Genomic DNA, 19,420 nt, shown 5'->3' with positions numbered 1-19,420 from the left:
TTGCAACCTCAGTTTCTGCATTAGGGTATTATGCTTGGGATAGATTCCCTTCTCTTACTCCTGGATAGGTATCAGTCATCCCTGCTCGATCTGGAATTGTCTCCTATCTTTTTTTTTCTTCTAAACTGTGGAGGTTGGGGGAGAGACAGAAGAAATAGTATAACAATTTGATGAAGGAAAGACAAATGACAATTACTACGAAGGGTTGAACTTGATTGTAAAGTGGAGAAAGATAGGAGAATGCTCCATTCCAAGTATTTGCTGTTTATAAGAAACAACCTTAAACTTCAATGAGTCACATAGAGTTAAAATAAGGGGTTGTAGTACAATTTAGTTTGCCTCAAATGAATATTAAAAAGGAGGATTGGCAACCATGATCACAGAGGATGCAACAATAAAAATAAATATGGTTAAGAGAAACAGGGAAACCATTTTATTCTTAAAGGTATCACAGATAATGAAACAAATAATTACTAAATCTATGTGTACCTAATTGCATGGAATCTAAGTAGTTAAAAGAAAAACTAAACAAACTGTGAGAAGATCTAGACAATAAAATAGTGTCAGAGATTCTTTCAGACTTAAATTATAATAGAAAGAAAAACAAAAAAAGTTTAAGGATTCAAAGAAAATATTTTGAAAAATACGTATGATAGCTGTAAATAAGGAGGATTCTGTTATCCTTTTTAGAGTTCAGTTTCTCAGGATCCATAGCCATGGCAATGTCTAGTTTCCAGGTGTTAGATAATAACTTCTAAAAGAGCCCCAAGCATCCTAGATAGTAATTTCTAGAATCATAGTGATAGGCAGTCCTACTGAGGCTGTCCCGTGATAGGGGTGACATAATTGATATTTACTATGTTTGCGCAGAATGATATTGCTAAAGTTAAGCTGTGAGCTTAATGTTGGGAAGATGCCATCTTTGTCTGTTGCCCTATAAAGCAAGTGGGCACTGGTCAGTAAGCAGGGAAACCACAGGTAATGCATAGAGGAATGAATGTACCTGCCTCAAACAGCCCCCCATTGAGGATTGAGGGGACTTAGGGGAGTGCACAAGCTATGCCTGTCTCAACTGACCCCATCGAGAAGTAGGGGTAGTTGCCTCCCTTCTCGCTGGCCCCTGCAAGAAGGGTGATTAGGGAATATTGTAGGAGTGAGTTCTCCCATTATCAGCAACCTGAGGAGACCAGACTAGAATAAAGCTGATTATTAACCCCTCTGAAGCTGTCCTTCCTGTCTGGCCAGATCAGGAGTTAAGCTGTTAGAGGCTAGAGTCCGAAACCTTCAGTGCCTCCTGTGTGTTATCTGTGAAACAATAGACCTTTGGAGAATGTCAACTGGAAATTTTAGCTTTTTCATTATTGAATTTATAAAAATGTATATTTATAAGTTATATAAATACTTTTGCTACTTAAATATTTATTATATACTGTGTTATTTAATGCATTTGTATTTAATATAAATGTAATATGTTATATAATACATTCATATAAAACATAAATGTTATATCATATATATTTATGTATGAATATGTTTATATATATTTATATATAATTTGATATATAATGTATACTTTATATATTTATATAATATATTTACAATAGATATAATTTTATATAATATACAACTTATATACATATAATATAAATATGTTATATGGGAGGCAGGAGTTTGGTAATGAGAGACAGATGAAAAGTCAATCTAGAGACAAAGAGCACAGATTTAATTTACCATATTTAGCTGCTATGCAGGCACATGAGAATCTTAAAAGGCCATGGGGAATTGTGTTTACTTAGCACACAGTCTAATTTAATGCTTCTGAGACTTGCTGTCCAATTCAACTCAAATCCTTCCAATAAGCTCTTATTAAGTATCTGAGGATGCCAATGTAAAAATGAAAAACCTCTGCTTTCAAGGAAGGAAGGAAATAAGCATTTATTAAGTAGCCGCTCTGTGCCAGCCTCTGTGATAAGCACTTTACAAATCTCGTTTCATTTGATCCTTGCCACAGCCCTGGGAGAGAGGTGCTGCTGTTATCCTCATTTTGCCATTGGGGAAGCAGAGGAGGCAGAGATAAAGTGGCTAGCCAATGGTCATGGAGCCCATAAGCATTTGAAATGGATTTGAAGGCAGGCTTTCCTGACTCCAGGCCCAGTGCTCTATCCACTGTACCATCTATCACCTCCTTTCTGCTTTCAAGGATGACATCTCACTGTGGAGCAGGCCTTCCTAATATTAACCGCTGCTATGAAGGAACTATGAACTAATCTCAAGTGAGTTCCCAAAATATAATCCTTATGCCTCCTAAGTGGAGTACCCCGATTACCTTTTGATGGCGCATTTTTCTGTACTCTAAACTGCCCTTCCCTATCTTGCAAACATTCATTCTCTGAATAAACCAATTGCTTTGGATCACCAGGGTTCTTATGCTGCTTCTTGAGGCCTTGCTTTCAGTCATCCCCTGGGCCCTCAGGCTTCTTTGGAATTCTTCCAGCGTCACCTGCAGTCTCCACCAGGACCGTGCAGGCAGTGGCCGTTGGACCCCTGCTCCCCTCAGCTCTGGCTCACTCTTTGCTGAAGGGTGTTTAAGTGAGCTCAGTTAAAGCTCCCTAGTGTTGCACTGGGTAGGCGGGTGGTGGCACATGAGAGGAGGAAGCCAGCCTATGTAACGCTGTGTGGGGACATGCTCTGAGTACTTCATGGGTTACATGTGGTCTTTGCTCCAAGCTCTAAGGCCCTTCTAATCAGTTCCTTTCCACTTGAGGAGGAAGTTACAGACTTCGAAGATGGTGCCTCGGAGGTGTCAAGGGTTCATCCCCCTCCTAGTGTTGATTCTCAATGTCTTACTATTGCTTTTAGTGAGGAAATGATCCAGAAGGGGAAGCTGGAAAGACCCCAAAATGGGGTGAGGCCCTTGCCTTCTCCTGCTCAGGACAATGCATTAGAAGAATCCCAGAGTGTACCGCTATGACATCCTGCCCTGTGGCTAAGTTTGTCATTCTTTAGGGCCCTTCTCTGATAGTTCTTAGCACAGTGTCTGGCCATGCCACATAGTAGTCTTTTAACGAATGCTAGATGAATGACTAAGCACTGTCCGTCTGTGGAGGAGGGGCCTTGCAGATGACACATTCATCCACTTTGCTCAGAGATGTGGGGTAAGTGGAAGGTATGAAGGAGGGACGTGGATTAACAAATGTGGACAAGATTTAATCTTCAGCCACCAGTTGTTCAATTTTTAAATACCCTCAGGCATATAAATGGACTTTAGGTACTAAGTGTAGTAAATAATATGAAGGAAATGAATATTGGCACAGGACAGAGATGGAGGTGAAGGATCGGGTTGATTCAGGACCGTGGGGAAATTAATATTTAGCAGCCTGTAGTCACAGAAGAGTGGAAGACGATTCCTAGGCTGTGGCTGAGGAACTGGTAGGATGGTAGGCAACAATAACTGTGAAATAGGTGCTATTATCATCCCCATTTTATAGCTCAGGAAACTGTAATTGAGAAACTAAGTGAGCCTGGGGTAACAGAGCAAATATGTTTTTGAGTCAGGCTTCAAACTCAGGTCTTTCTGATTTTAAGGCCAGCACATTATACTCTATGCTACCCAGCTGCCTCAACTTAAACAATGATTTTCTTCCCATTTTTCAATTGGAGAAACTGTCTTTAAAAAAACAAAACAAAATAAAACAAAAAAAACTTGGGGCAGCTAGGTGGCGCAGTGAATAGAGCACCAGCCCTGGAGTCAGGAGGACCTGAGTTCAAATCTGGCCTCAGACACTTGACACACTTACTAGCTATGTGACCTTGGGCAAGTCACTTAACCCCAATTGCCCTGCCCTCCCCCCTCAAAAAAAAAACTTAAAAGATTCAGAAGGTTTTGTGGGAAGCAGGAGGGATGAGAAAACCTCAGAGGGCAGGGAATGGAATTTTGTAACCTAGAGAAGATGGAGGAAAATTAAGCAGGCTCCCCTCACCAGTTCAAGGAGCATCCCTCCTCGTAGGGGTTAACAGATGTGACCATTAACCTAGCTTATCCAAGGGGAAGATAATCACAATCTTCAACATCATTTGAGCAGAGTAGTCTTTGACTAATCTCCATTTCAGTTCAATAAACTATGTGGGAGGTACTGGGTCAACAGAGACAAAAATGAAATGATCTCCACTCCCAAAGAACTTACATCCTACCAGGAGAATAAAAACTGTGTCCAGTGAAGTAAATACAAAGTATGCTTATATTCCTGTAACTTCGATCAGTTAAGGTAGATAGAATTCCTGGATTCTACTCTAAGTTTACTGCTTTCTAGGTTCATTACCTTGGGAGTTATTCCACCTCCCTGAGCATCAGCTATGAAAAATGAGGAGTTTGGTTTAAATCATTAGTTCTCATCCCCTTAGTGCACGAATAAATTTCAGGATGTCCATGAATTTGGATGGAGAAAAGTTGCATCTTTATTTTCAGTAACTTCTAAATGAAATTTAACATTTTCTTCAATTGTTTAAAAAAAATATTTTTATGACAAGGGATCCATAGGTTTCATTAGTCTGCAAAAGAAGTCCATGTGACACATACACAAACATACACACATGTGTGCATGCATGCACAAACCTTTAGAACCCCTAGTTTAAATGATCTACATGGCTCTTTCTAGTTGTATAACTAAAAACATTGATTTTGGACCTGTTCGTAAAAGAAAATTAGATGTGGAAGAGCAGGTGGCCAGGGAACACTCATTGAGGGACATAATGTAGAGAGAAAAGTAAAATTATTTCAAACATGATAGGGATTAGCTTTACTGGCTATGTTGCAGCCTTCTCACACCCAAGTGCTTCTCCATTGTTCTCTGTATGATATTTATCTTCAATTCTTCAGAGATAATAATAATAATAAACACCTAGGAATATATCAAATGGCTACAATTATAAGCTAGAAGCTCACTGTCCTATATAAACTAATAGACAACCAATCTTGCAAGGTGCCACCAATAAAATCGTAAAATATTCTTGAAAATTCAACAAATAAACTATAGAGAAACTAAAGCATAACTATAGAGAGAGTGGTTATCTACAACTACCTGGTACCTCAAAAAGTTTATACAGCTTTTAAGTCGATTCAAAACATTGTTGCCTAAGGAATGTTAAGTACTATAGTCATCATAATTATGACACATGAAATATCTTCTGTGCCCAAATAGTTCTGACTCTGACCCTCCAAGGTACACATATCAATTATCTCCATTCCTACCCAGGTTCCCTTTCTACCAGTTGCTTCTGTTTCCCCATATTTCTTGGTCAATTTCAGCTTCTCTTTTTGACCTTTCACCAGAATATCTTCTCTTTGTAAGATCTACAGGCCTCCTGCATCTGCGTCTTTTCTCCACATTCTCCCCTTCCCTCTCTCTACTTTGTCTTATATTAGGGGTCATCTACCCTTTTATAACCTCGCCTCTTAAAAGATAAGGATGTGGCCGCTAGGACATCAAACTTCTATTTGCTTTTAACTGGTGTTTTGGGGATGCTTATCAGCAGTGAGGAAGTAAACCCTAAGGCGATTTGGTGGATGCCATTTCCTGTGCTGTTCCTTGACAGCAGGTGCTGCATGTTTCTGTCCCTTTAGTTGAAAAACTTATTGAATGAGGAGATTTGCATTGATGAGAGACAGGTCAAAGGAAACACAGCAGTCATGTCTGCTTGTCATAAATATAGATCCCAGGTATTATCCGTGGGTGGACATGTGCCTATTGGATGAAATCTAGCGTATCCTGTTCCTTATGAATTTTAATGGGCCTTAGAATCAATACTACAGAGTAGGGAGCTGGGGGAGCCAGGCATCTTGGGGGTCTAATAGCACAAATCTTAATGAAGTTCTTCCTCATTTTAACTGAAGCCTCTCTCATGACAAAGTTAAGGTGGGACTGTTCAGGAAATAAGGTGGCAGAGTAACACATTAGGCAAAATTTAGAGAATGTAGGAAGTAGATTTGGGATAGATTGAAGTAACCATCCAAACCACCTTCTTTGGCTCCCTCTTTTGCCACTGCCCCCAGGCTCCTCACCCAAGCTTGAACCTAACATTCTACCTCAACGATATTGAACTTTGGCAGATCTGTCATGTTGGTCACCTTCTAAAAACTCAGGTGCCTTGAGTCTCTGTTATCTTTGTCTGAATCAAGAGCTGATCGTTGTCCATAAGGGCCTTCTGTCTTCTCTGTTAGCTTGTGTTTTACTACCTGCCTGGGGATCTCTATTTAAGACACTGTCGGAAAGATCCAGGCCAAGTGTACAGACCAGCATTAGAACCATGCCTCAAAGCAGTTCAGAAAGGTCTACCTGTTTCTTGGGATTTTAAACAGATAAATGGAATTTTTCAAATTCCTTGAACTATGCAGAGTTTTGACTCATCTTGAGAGCCACCGACAGCTTCTGAGCAGGAAAGTGACATGGTGAAAGCTGTGAATCTGGAAGGTTAGTTAGGTAGGCAGATTAGAGGAGGGTGAGGGTGAGCCTAGAGATAGCTAGATCATTTAAGAGGCTAATTCAGACCTGTGGTGATGCAAATCTGGACTAGGATAATGACAATGGGAATGGAGATAAAGGAATATAAAAGAAATGTAAAAGTAATCTTTAAGGAAAAAACCTGTCTTAATACTTTGTCAAAACAACAAGAGTACAGTTCAACAGGAGAAATCTAGAAGTTCTGTTTTTGAGTTAAAAGAATTAATTTCATGGAATTTCAATTAACCAAATTAAACTAATACTTGAGTACCCAGACTGAGAAAAGTGTAGCATAATGAATCAAGGGCTGACCTGGGAGCCAGGAAGACCAGGATTCAAGTCCTCCTTTTAATATGTATTAGCATACATGGATATGTATGCTAATATGGATAAGTCTTTCAATCTGTTAGTGCCCCCTTGCAAATCTCTCAGATCAAATTACAGATGAGTGGTCAAGCTGCTTTGATGGAAGAAGTTTCCATTCTGGGAGCTCATCATCTAAAATGCAGATTCCTTGTTGATGCTATTCCTAAACTTTAATATGTTTCCTCAGCACCCCTTGTGTTGGTAAGCAAAATGGGCTCCTTAGCACTTAGTTCAACCAAGTACCCTTGAAGAGTTTGGCTTTTGTTCCCTTTGAGTAATTCAATGTATTTCATTGAGCCTTACTAGGTGCTAAGCCCCAGGCCCAAACCCCTATTAGGTGTAAAACCTTAGTGGGTGTGGATTGGCAACTAAGGTGGGGCCCAAGGTGGGGCTAACTCCAGGGAGGGCCTAGTTTACAGGTTTGGGACATCAGAGGCTCTTAGACCATGCCTCCTTGTGACGATTTTAGGTCACGTGGGTAAGGCATGTGTGACTCACCCCTGACACTGAGAAAGATATAAAACCAGGGATTGGCCTTTTCTTCCTTGGAGCTCTTTGCTGCATCAGTGGTGGTGTGCGTGACTCTGGGCCAGCCCTTGTTCTGAGCTCCTGGGCTGAACCTAGATGTTGGTAACTATGAATTCTATTGGGTCTGTCTGTTGATGTTTGTAATTTGTTTGTATTTTGCTCTGAATTTCAGTGTGCTGGCTTTTTCCACTGAACTAAGTCAATGATATTTGTGTGTTGAATTAAAAGTAAGCTTGTCAACCCCTTCACCTTGCTTTCCTTAGTTAAGCAGATCAAAAGAACCTGTGCTATTGGAAGCTTTCTGGGTGCTGGCTGTGGGTGGATCTTACACCCCCACAGAAGCTGCTAGCCGGATTGTTGAAACACCCCTTTTCTACCAGTCTCTGTGCATGTAAGTCAACCAATAGACATGCTTTAGAAATTTGTGATTTCCCTCCTACCATAGTCCCTATGAGGACATCCCATGCCTCTCTTTCTCCCATTGTTCTGTTGGAACAAGAGTGGACATTGACTCTGCCCAGGCACATAAGGTAGAAGGGAAGGTATGAGGGGTGGAGACAGCAATTGCATTTCCTGATCCTTATGTTAGGAAACCCCAATGCAGCAGAAATTCTATCTAAACATTTACTGCAACCTTCCCAGTCCCGTGAAAAGTAGCAGATAATGATTTGGCCTGTCAGATGTCTAAACCACAGAATACCTCAAACAGAAGAAAATTCTATTAAAAACCTAACATATAAGTTGAAAAATCAACAGAGAAGATACTAAGGTTGGACGGGAAGATGAGTACCAAAGCAAGAGATTAACAAACTTCCCTAAATAAATATTGCAAGATAAAGGAAATTGAACCAACACCTGATGAAACACAGAAAAATGTGACACCCAGGAGGGATCACAATGTTTCAATCTGTTCTGACTCAGAGATAGTATAGCAGGACTGCTATTGATGTGAATCCCTACTCTACCACTTAGTATCTGTGTAACCTTAGGCAAATCTTTTTTTTCTTTTTTTTAAGGGGGGAAGGCAGGTTAATTGGGGTTAAGTGACTTGCCCAAGGTTACACAGCCAGTAAGTATGTGAAGCATCTGAGGCTGCATTTGAACTCAGGTCCTCCTGACTCCAGGGCTGGTGCTCTACTCACTTAGCCACCTCGCTGCTCCTAGGCAAATCACTTAATCTGTCTGGGCCACAGTTCCATTTTCTTAGGCTTGGACTATATATCTCTAAACTTCCTTAATGTAGAGATTCAGTAGAAGGTCAATTGTACAAAGGAGTCTAAGGTGGTGGAGAAGATAACATTGAAGAAGCATCCGAACATAAAGTTCAGAGTAGACAGAGCAGAAATGGTTTTTTGGGTGAACTGAATAGGAGAGTATAAGTTAATGAAGTGATAGTTTGAGACGGAGCTCACTAAGTTAGAAATCTTGGTGAGGGTATGACTATGCTGGTAGATGGCTTCATAGGAATCAATATTGAGATCCCTTAAGTCAAGGATTAGAAGGAACCATGAGGAGTTTATATTTGATCCTAGAGGTAATAGGAGACCACTGGAGTTTTTGAATAGGGGGATGCATTTTAGGAAAAATTAATTAACAGTTGAATAGAGGTTAGATTGGAATGGGTAAAGGTTTGAAGTAGGGAGATTGTTGTTACTCATCCTTAGTTCTTGAAGAGGACCAACAACATCATGAGGGTAATGTCTTGTGAGTGAATTGGGTTTAAATGAGGCAGAGCTGTGCAAAGTCATCAGCTTCACTCTCTTCTCCAGATCATTGGAGTACAGTGGCAAGACAAGAGTCAAGATGAATGGAGATGGCCCAGCAGTAGGGAAACCAACCAACAAACTATCACAATAGTCCAGGCATGAGGTGATAAGATCCTAAAGCAGAATAGTTTTAGTATCAGAGGAGAGAAGGGGGCCTATATGAAAGATGTTGCCCATTGGAACTCTCCTCTCCTTTGTAGAAGCCACAGGTTGTTGAGAAACTTGCTATTTGGACAAAGCACAGAATATAATTTTTTTCATATGGTTGTTTCCCTAAATTAGTTTTGTTCTATGGTGGGAGGAGAGTGGAAGAGGGGGGTCTTGCCCTTATTGTCAGAACAAGCCTTCAAATCAAGGCATATTCCTCCTACTTTAGATACATAGACCAACTGGCTACCAAGATCCCAAACACTCCTTTCTCTCTTTCCCTTTTCCCACCTTTTTGTTCAGACAAATTTTCAGACACTTTTTCCCCTTTCTTCCCACTCTCCTCATTATTTCCAGGTTCCAGCTCCAAACTTATGAACAATTTTCTCTCTGTTTGACAGCAAACTGACTCCTGTTGAGCAATCTTTAACTTCCTCTTTCTTCTTCTAGTGGACACTCTCTGACTCCTGAAAAGTTCTTCTTCTGAGGGACAGGGTAAAAGAGGCACATGTTAGAGCAGAGTGACCATGACATTGCATCTTCTTTCCAGTGGAATGAAGGGATTTGAAGATGATGGATTAAGTCCAGTGAAAGAAGAAGGTGGGGGAGGAAAGAAAATGAGATGGGGCACTTAAATGGACCTGGGATCTTATTGATGAGGCTGACTTCTGCCTAGCAATGATGACAGCCTTGCCTAAATCTAAATATGCCCAGTGACAGGGGGTGCTACCTGTTAACAAGACACAACTGTTTCCTCCTTCCTGCCTTTCCTTCCCTGTGGTTAAAAGTACCCAACACGGGGGGTGGAGCCAAGATGGCGACCAGAAAGCTGGGACTTGCTTAAGCTCCCCTCCCCCCACCCTGTCTCCCTCCAAACACCTATTAAAAATGGCTCTGAACAAATTCTAAAGCTGCAGAACACACGAAATAGCAGAGGAAAGCAGGGTTCCAGCCCAGGACAGCCTGGATGGTCTCTGGGTAAGGTCTATTGCACCGTGCTGGGAGCAGAGCGGAGCAGAGCCCAGCGTGGGCCATGCCAGGACCAACCAGACCAGAAGCCGGGAAGAACAGGAGTATCACCCTGCATCAGTGAGCTGTGGCAGTTACCAGACTTCTCAACCCAAATGCCAAAGACAACAGAGAAGTTTAGTGGGAAAAGCTGCTGGTACAGAGTGAAAGGAGTTCACAGTCGGCCACCACCCCAGGGGCAGCAGAGGTGGTGCAGCTCTGAGGCTGTTCCAGGGCTACAGCTGCAGTTACCTCTGGCCCCAGGCCCACCTGGTGGGAGGAATTAAGCAGAGGATTAGAAGGGAAGGGCAAAATCTGGTTTTCCCTGCCCAAATCGGGCCTTCAATCCTGGTTGGCAGTTCTTGGGGGAGAAGGAGCGCTGATGTGGCAGAGCTTGCTGTGTAGAAGTAGCTCTGAAAATAGCAACACAGCCCCTCAAGTTGGGGACAAAGTACTCTCTACTCTACAAGCAGTCTTACCCTGACAAGAAACTCAAGGGTCAAGTAGATGACCGGGAACATGAACAGGCAGGGGAAATGGTCTCAGATTCAGACTCAGAATTTGAAATCTTTTTTGGTGACAAAGAAGACCAAAACATACAGCCAGAAGAAGTCAACAAAGTCAAAGAGTCTACATCAAAAGTCTCCAAGAAAAATATGAATTGGTCTCAGGCCATGGAAGAGCTCAAAAAGGATTTGGAAAAGCAAGTAAAAGAAGCAGAGGAAAAATTGGGAAGAGAAATGAGAATGATGTGAGGAAACCATGAAAAACAAGTCAATGACTTGCTAAAGGAGACCCAAAAAAGTACTGAAGAAAATAACAGCTTAAAGAATAGACTAACCCAAATAGGAAAAGAGCTCCAAAAAGCCAATGAGGAGAAGAATGCCTTGAAAGGCAGAATTAGTCAAATGGAAAAGGAGGTCCAAAAGACCACTGAAGAAAATACTACCTTAAAAATTAGATTGGAGCAAGTGGAAGCTAGTGACTTGATGAGAAATCAAGATATTATAAAACAGAACCAAAGGAATGAAAAACTGGAAGACAATGTGAAATATCTCATTGAAAAAACCACTGACCTGGAGAATAGATCCAGGAGAGATAATTTAAAATCATTGGACTACCTGAAAGCCATGATCAAAAAAGGAGCCTAGATATCATCTTTCAAGAAATTATCAAGGAGAACTGCCCTGATATTCTAGAACCAGAGGGTAAAATAGAAATTGAAAGAATTGCTGATTGCCTCTTGGAAAAGATCCCAAAAAGAAAACTCCTAGGAATATTGTCACCAAATTCCAGAGCTCCCAGATCAAGGAGAAAATACTGCAGGCAGCCAGAAAGAAACAATTTGAGTATCGTGGAAACACAATTAGGATAACACAAGATCTAGTAGCTTCTACATTAAGGGATCAAAGGGCTTGGAATATGATATTCCGGAGGTCAACGGAGCTAGCATTAAAACCAAGAATCACCTACCCAGCAAAACTGAGTATTATGCTCCAAGGCAAAATATGGATTTTCAATAAAATAGAGGACTTTCAAGCTTTCTCAGTGAAAAGACCAGAGCTGAATAGAAAATTTGACTTTCAAACACAAGAATCTAGAGAAGCATGAAAAGGTAAACAAGACAGAGAAATCATAAGAGACTTACTAAAGTTGAACTGTTTTGCTTACATTCCTACATGGAAAGATGATGTGTATGATTCATGAGACCTCAGTATCATAGTAGCTGAAAGGAATATGCATATATATATATATATATATATATATATATATATATATATATATATATATACGTGTGTGTGTATGCATATATATACATATATGTGTGTGTGTGTGTGTATATATATATATGTATATATATATATATACATATATATATAGACAGAGGGCACAGGGTGAATTGAATATGAATGGATGATATCTAAAAAAATAAAATCAAATTAAGGGATGAGAGACGAATATATTGAGAGAAGGAGAAAGGGAAAGATTGAATGGGATAAATTATCTCACATAAAAGTGGCAAGAAAAAGCACTTCATTGGAAGGGAAGAGGGGGCAGGTGAGGGGGAATGAGTGAATCTTGCTTACATCGGATTTGACTTGAGGAGGGAATAACATACACACTCAATTGGGTATCTTACCCCACGTGAAAGTAGGAGGAAGAAGATAAAAAAAAGGGGGGATGATAGAAGGGAGGGTAGATAGGGGGAAGAAGTAATCAAAAGCAAACACTTTTGAAAAGGGACAGGGTCAAGGGAGAAAACTGAATAAAGGGGGATAGGATAGGAGGGAGGGAAATATAGTTAGTCTTTCACAACATGACTACTTATGGGAGTGTTTTGCATAATGATACACATGTGGCCTATGTCGAATTGCTTGCCTTCTTAGGAATGGTGGGTGGGGAGGGAAGAGAATAGAGAATTTGGAACTCAAAGTTTTAAAAGCAGATGTTCAAAAAAAAGGGTGGTTTTACATGCAACTAGGAAATAAGATATACAGGCAATGGGGCATAGAAATCTATCTGGCTATACAAGAAAGTAAGGGGAAAAAGGAGTGGGGGGAGGGGGAGTGGGGTGACAGAAGGGAGGGCTGACTGGGGAGCAGGGCAATTAGAATATATACCATCTTGGAGTGGGGGAGGGTAGAAATGGGGAGAAAATTTGTAATTCAAAATCTTGTGGAAATCAATGCTGAAAACTAAAAATATTAAATTAAAAAAAAGAAAGTTAAAAAAAAATACCAACATACCTGCTTCCTTTTCCCTGTGGTCAACTGCCCAGGCGGGAGCATACCCCACTCCTGGCTGAGTGCTCAAGATTTCTGTATAAAAGCAAGCTCCTGTCCTTCTCCAAGCTGCTGGTGCCCCTAAAGACTGGCCTGCTGCTATTGTATCAATAAAGGCTTCTTGACTAGGAGAATGTCTGTCTCTTGAATTCTTTCTGGATGACCCAACTTCTAAACCTCATCATCCTCATCATTATCATTTGGGTATTTTCTCCAATGAAAAAAAGTTCATCCACCCTTTCTCACCCTGTGTGATTTTTGTACATGTTCTCCAGAGTTCCTCTGCAGGGATCTACCCAGATTGCTGAAACCTTCCTCCAGTTCTCTTGATATGGTGTAGATACTGAAGCAAAGTCTGCTCATTGGTTATTCCTCACTCTTGCTAAATGGCTAGCCCATCTCCTTTGCTGACCATATACATCTCTCTAAGGCTATCCTTCATAGCACTTCTGTGAGATTCTTGGTTGGTAATATGTTATTATCTACTTGTGACTGCCATATGCCTCTCTGTTGCTCTTTGGAGGCTATCCAACTCTCTTCCATGAGCCACAGGCACACAGTATCACAAGAAGAATATTGATATTAAAAAGTGGTAGCATCATGAAAACACTGCAGTCTAAAAATGAAGAAATAAACACATGCATATGTATATACATATATATGTGCATATATATATATATATATATGTATGTATATACCTGCATCAAATAGGAGCATAGCATGCCCATTGAGTATAGACAGGGACATACATAAACATGCACATAAGTACTGGATCTTGTCCCCTGTACTGTATATGGAACTCTGCCAAGGGACCTCTCCCTTTCCATTGTTCAGTCTGGGAAGCAGGTCACTAATTTCATGTTACCAATATGCCTTACGCACACCCTGAAGAAAACGGGCTAAGATTCCAGATCATGGTTCATGCTTCAGTCCTGTCTCATAAGAGCTGTCCAAGATTTAGAATTTTTTCTGTTCTTATCTCTTGAAAATATCTGACTGAGAAATGGAGAGGGATCTAGGTCCACTGAGACAGAGGTTCTTAACTGTTTTTGTGTCATGAACCTCACTGGCAGTCTGATGAAGCCTTTAGACCGCTTCTCAGACAACTAGCATTTATTAAATGCCTCCTATTTGTCAAATGCTATGTAAAGGGCTCAGAATAATATTTTCAGATGCATAAAATAAAATGTATTGGATTATAAAAGAGATCAATGAAATTCAAGCACAGTTATCAAGTTTTTGTTGTCATTGTCAATGACTTTTCATGAAATGGAATATTTTGGTTAATTAGGGCAAGGTCACAGCTCTGCTCCTTCTTTTCTATTTTCTCTCCCCGGCCTGCCTTTAGAAACCATATAATCATTGTTCTTTTGTGTGATCAGTGCTAGAGCCTCTGCAGGATTATTCAGGTTCCAACATATAGACCAAGAAAGTCCCCATGGTTCCTGATCATTTGGCAGTATGCAGAGAACCCAGCCACTGATGCTGTGTATTCCTTATGAATGAGTATGAAAGGTACATATAGGTTACCTATAGGCAACCGAAAAAAAATGCCATTTTCTGCAGGAGGTCGTGCTACCTCCTTCTCTCTATACCAGTAATTTCCAGAAGAGTCCTAGGGCTGATAAGCCTTGTGAGGAATCCGTTAATCTTCACCAGATCACTCATCATGAGGTGTCTGAGGCTGAGAAGAAGACTGTGACAGTTCAGATAGAGTCACGGAGAGTCCTTCCCAACCTGGTGACAGAACATCAGATTATCATATGGTGTAAGGTTTCCCAACCTTTTCCCCCATTGGATGTGAGAAGCTAGAGAAGACAACATGTTATAACTAGTCTCTTCATCTTATTCCTTATGGGCATAAACATAACCTCCAGGACTCATTTTCTTTCATACTGTATAGGAAATGTGGAAAGGTTTATTGGAAGCCAGGGGGTTCAGGGGCTAAAAAAAGGTTAGGAACCCCTGGTACAATGTGGAAAGCACTAGTTTTAGAGTAAGAGAACCTGAGTTCAAACCCTGGCTCTACTACTTACCACCTGTGTGACCATGGGCAAATCACTTCAACTCTGTAACTGTATTGGACCCACTAAGGCCCCTTTTAACTCTAAATACTATGAGCCAACATATTTCCAGTCTTTCTGGAGCATCAATTAAAAATAGGTTGGCTACACATTTGCTACATGTGATGAAGGCATGAGTCTCTTTCTAAGTGACTTATTCGTAGTTGTTTGGTCTCCTCCAGGAATGGGTCTAGCCACAGCAGAGAGAACAAGAAGATAATGGAAGGCAAAGAAGACCAGGCAGAAAAGTGATTTCAGTGCTTCTGTTTTTGTTCCCTTCATGTCCAAGGGAGTATCTATCACTAATAGCGCTATTAATATCAGGAGAGACAGCTCAGGCTGCCATAGCCTCACTCCCCTAAAATGTATTGGGCAATCAGAGAAGACCAAATATGCCATCAGACTGGAGGATCCCAGGAGGCTACAGTTAGAATCAAGCAAAGCAAGCAACTTGAACCAAGAAACCTTGGATCAGGGTAGACGGACTCCTAGAATTGTAGGGGGCCTCCAGTTCCAGCTATACTGGGGAGCTCATTATGACCTTAAATAGTAATGAATTTGTGATAGAAAATGAATACCATGGAGTCAAATGGAATGTGGATGTGAAGAAGTACAGCTTGGGAAGTAAAAAGCTATAAGGCAGAAAGGTGTAGCTGTAAGGAAATGTGGGGAGAGGGTGGGTCCCCTCCATATCTCATCAGAAATCAGAACTATATTCCAAGTACCATTGTCAGAAATTCTTTGAAAGAAACAGTTTTGTGTTTTGGATTTTTTTTCTGGTTGAATGTAAGTGTGTATCCATTTGAGGTTGGGGAGAAGGCAACAATGGTCTTCTGGACTTTCATCAACAGGTTCATTACACCTACCTCAATCTGCTCACATATTCGCCAGTTGATCTTGTTCTGTTCGTGTTCCATGAGGATGCTGGGTCCTCCAACAGGCAGTCCTTGATGATAATGAGTATGCAGCTATATTAGTTGGTTGATAAGGAATAGAGATAGAAATGCTCCAAGTCAAAGACCTGGAGAAACCATGAAGTTATATTGTCTGATGGGAGGATCAGTTACTTCAGCCACCAGGCAAATAAGAGCACTGTGAATTTACCTCATGAGAGGAAATCACGTTTCTCAGGGGGCAAAACTTTTCTTCTTCCCCCTCCTTTCTATTTTGTACTCGAAATGTCTTCAAAAAGCTATGGCACTGAATCTTAGCTCAAAACCAAAGGATTCTAGAAAGATCATTTGATTCCTAAAACATTTATTAATCGCCTACTTTGTGCAAGAATATTTGTGAAGTGCTTGAGGATACAGAGATAAGTAAGATAGGTTTTCTGCCCGAAATATACCTACAGTTGTCAAGTAGGAGAAATGTCATGTACACAAGTAGGACTGTAAGGATGGGATCAAAGCCTTAAAAGTCCTTGCTGTCACATATACATATAAAATTATAAGAATGTGGCTAGAGAGAAGATAATAGTTTCTCCCTTTTTCTCACCTGCATGGGAGAGCTGAAGAGTTTTGAAATTGAAAAACCTTAGAGTCTACAGCAATTCGCTGGAAGAGTGACCCCTACATGGGTTATATCTTAGTGTAGTTTATCTAAGGATCAAGCCACGTTTGCTTTCTACTCCAAGTCAGAGTGACATCTTTGACAGAACCATAGGATTGATGACCAGAAAACATGGTTAGAAAATAAAACTAAGCCTGAGGGTGCTGGCTGCTTAGAGGCGACTTTGCTCTGTGTTACAAAGAGTTTGGAGCCTAGAGCAAATTCAGGAGATGAAAGCTTTTATAATGAATCATTTCTTGTGGGGGGGGGGGGAAATGAGGAAGAATTTCTTTCCTCCCCTGTCCAAGGTTTTTTTTTTTCTGATGCAGATGACTGGATGTGTTGAGATTTCTGCCTTTTTCTCTAAAATGAAGTTTGAGTTTTCAACTGAACAAGCATGGCAGAGTATACTTTTTCCATGAGGAGGATAGAACCTAGATAAAGTTTTCAATTGTGCTTGGAAGCAAGGGTCAAGTAAAAGCTCTATAATCTCATATTCTGGGGAGCTATGTTCCCAGAGGCCAGCAGATCAACATTGCCTCTCACAGGTAAAACTCTAAAAAGTCTTGAAGGCTTTAGCCATGTTTTCCCAATATAATGGGTATAGACTAGAGCACTAGCCAATGGGGGTCCAGCCCTTGAAGCATGCATAGATATTCTCTGCTAGTTTTCTGTTCACCATGAGGGACTTCAGGGAGGAGTTTTCTGCCATATGTGATTTGTGGGCTGGTATTCCGCAATTGATGACAAAGGGGTTGGACATTTTTAACTAGATGCCCTACAGGAATCTCAGTATCATTGTGTCCAAAACAGAACTCATCTTTTGCCCCAAACCTTGCCCCCTTTTCCAATTTACCTATTACTGATCCTTCCGGTCCACTCAGATTTGCAACCTAGATGTGACCTTGCCTCATATTTGAGAAGAAAAAATTCAGACTATATGCCAAAAGTTCCCTCTGCTCGTATCATTCAGATTCCTTCCCCCACTATCTCTTTCACCCTTATCTTCCACAAGAAATTGTCTTTCTTGCCAGGCAAATTCCTCTATATTCATAGGTGATTGCATTCCATTCTCTTCCTCAGCCGATTGTCCCCTTTATCCTCCCAGTCCCCACTATTCTTCAATATCTCTCTGTCTATTGGATGCTTTTCCACTTCTTATAATCACTCTCATGACTCCCCCTCTATAAAAATTCCTCACTTGACTCTAGATATAATCCTATCTGACTGCTTCTCAGTCTGCTTTGCTGGATCGATATGCAGGTTACACCTGATTACTGCAAGTGTTCCTTAAGTCTCTATTCTGGACTCTTTTTTTATTTTCCTCTATACTGCACCCAATTTCTCTTTTTATAAGTCTTATGTTATTCTGAACTTAAGAAATAAAACAAGCATTTCCATAACATAGTAGAATAGAAAAAAGATGATTGTACATGAAACTGCAAATCCATTATGTACAACTTGCTATTCCTTTTAAATATATAATAAAGTTAACATGTATTTTGCTTCCCCCTGCTTTGTTTCCTTCCCTCCTCCCTTCTCACCCTAGAGATGGCTACTATTAGACATAAATAGGTGTATATGTGTGTGTGTGTGTGTGTATCATCCTATATATACTTCTATTAATCAATTCTTTCTCTGGAAACAGATACCATGTTTCTTCATATGACCTTTGTAGTTAATTTGGGCATTTATAATAGTCAAAATGACTTAGTCACTCAAAGTTGTCCTTAAAACAATATTGTTGTTACTGATGAGGCTAACTTTTGCCCAGCAGCAATGGGAACCTTTGAGGCTAACTTTTCCCAGTAACTATGAGGGCCTCATCTAAATCTGCCCAGTAACAGGAAGCTCCGTCAGATAAGAAAAACCTTGCTTCCTCAGCCCATACTCTGTGTATGTAATTAGACCTCCCATGCTGGAACAAATGTTGCAAGCTACAGTCCTTGTTCTGTGATCACATCCTTGAACCGTTTTTCAGCATACCTGCTTTCCCTTCCTGACATCTTTTCCTGCAGTTAACTACTTAGTAGGAGCATATTCTGCTCTTGGCTGAGTGCCCAAAACTTGTGCATAAAAGCAAACCCTTGTCTTCCTGCAAACTGCTAGTCTAGGGATAGCCTTCTGCTTTCACGTTAATAAAGCTCTCTTGACTAGGAGAGTATCTGCCTCTTGAATCCTTTCTGGACAACCCAACTCCTGAACCTCATCATCCTCGTCAGTTACTATATACAGTGTTCTCTTGGTTCTGCTCATTTCACTCTTCATTATTTCATGCAAATCTATCTATGTTTTTCTAAGATCACTGAGCTCATCATTTCTTATAGCACAGTAGTATCCCATTATAATCATACACCACAACTTGTTCAGCCATCCCCTAAATGATGGGCATCCCTGCAATTTCCAGTTCTTTGTCACCACAAAGAGAGCTACTATAAATATTTTAGAACGTATAGGTTCTTTTCCTTTCCCCCTAGCCATCTTGGGAAATAGACCTAATAGTGGTATTGCTGGATCAAAGGGTATAGGCAATTTAATAACTCTTTGGGCATAATTCCTGATTGCTCTCCAAAATGGTTGGACCATTATCTGAGAATCCATCTATAAAATTTCCCCCCTCCAATTTTCTGCTTTCCTTCTGATCTTGGTTATATTTGTTTTATTTGTACAAAACCTTTTTAATTTGATGCAATCAATATTATCCATTTTATGCT

Source organism: Trichosurus vulpecula, chromosome 5, assembly GCF_011100635.1.
Source record: "Trichosurus vulpecula isolate mTriVul1 chromosome 5, mTriVul1.pri, whole genome shotgun sequence".
NCBI lineage: Eukaryota > Metazoa > Chordata > Mammalia > Diprotodontia > Phalangeridae > Trichosurus > Trichosurus vulpecula.
Note: the sequence above shows the minus strand (reverse complement) of the source record.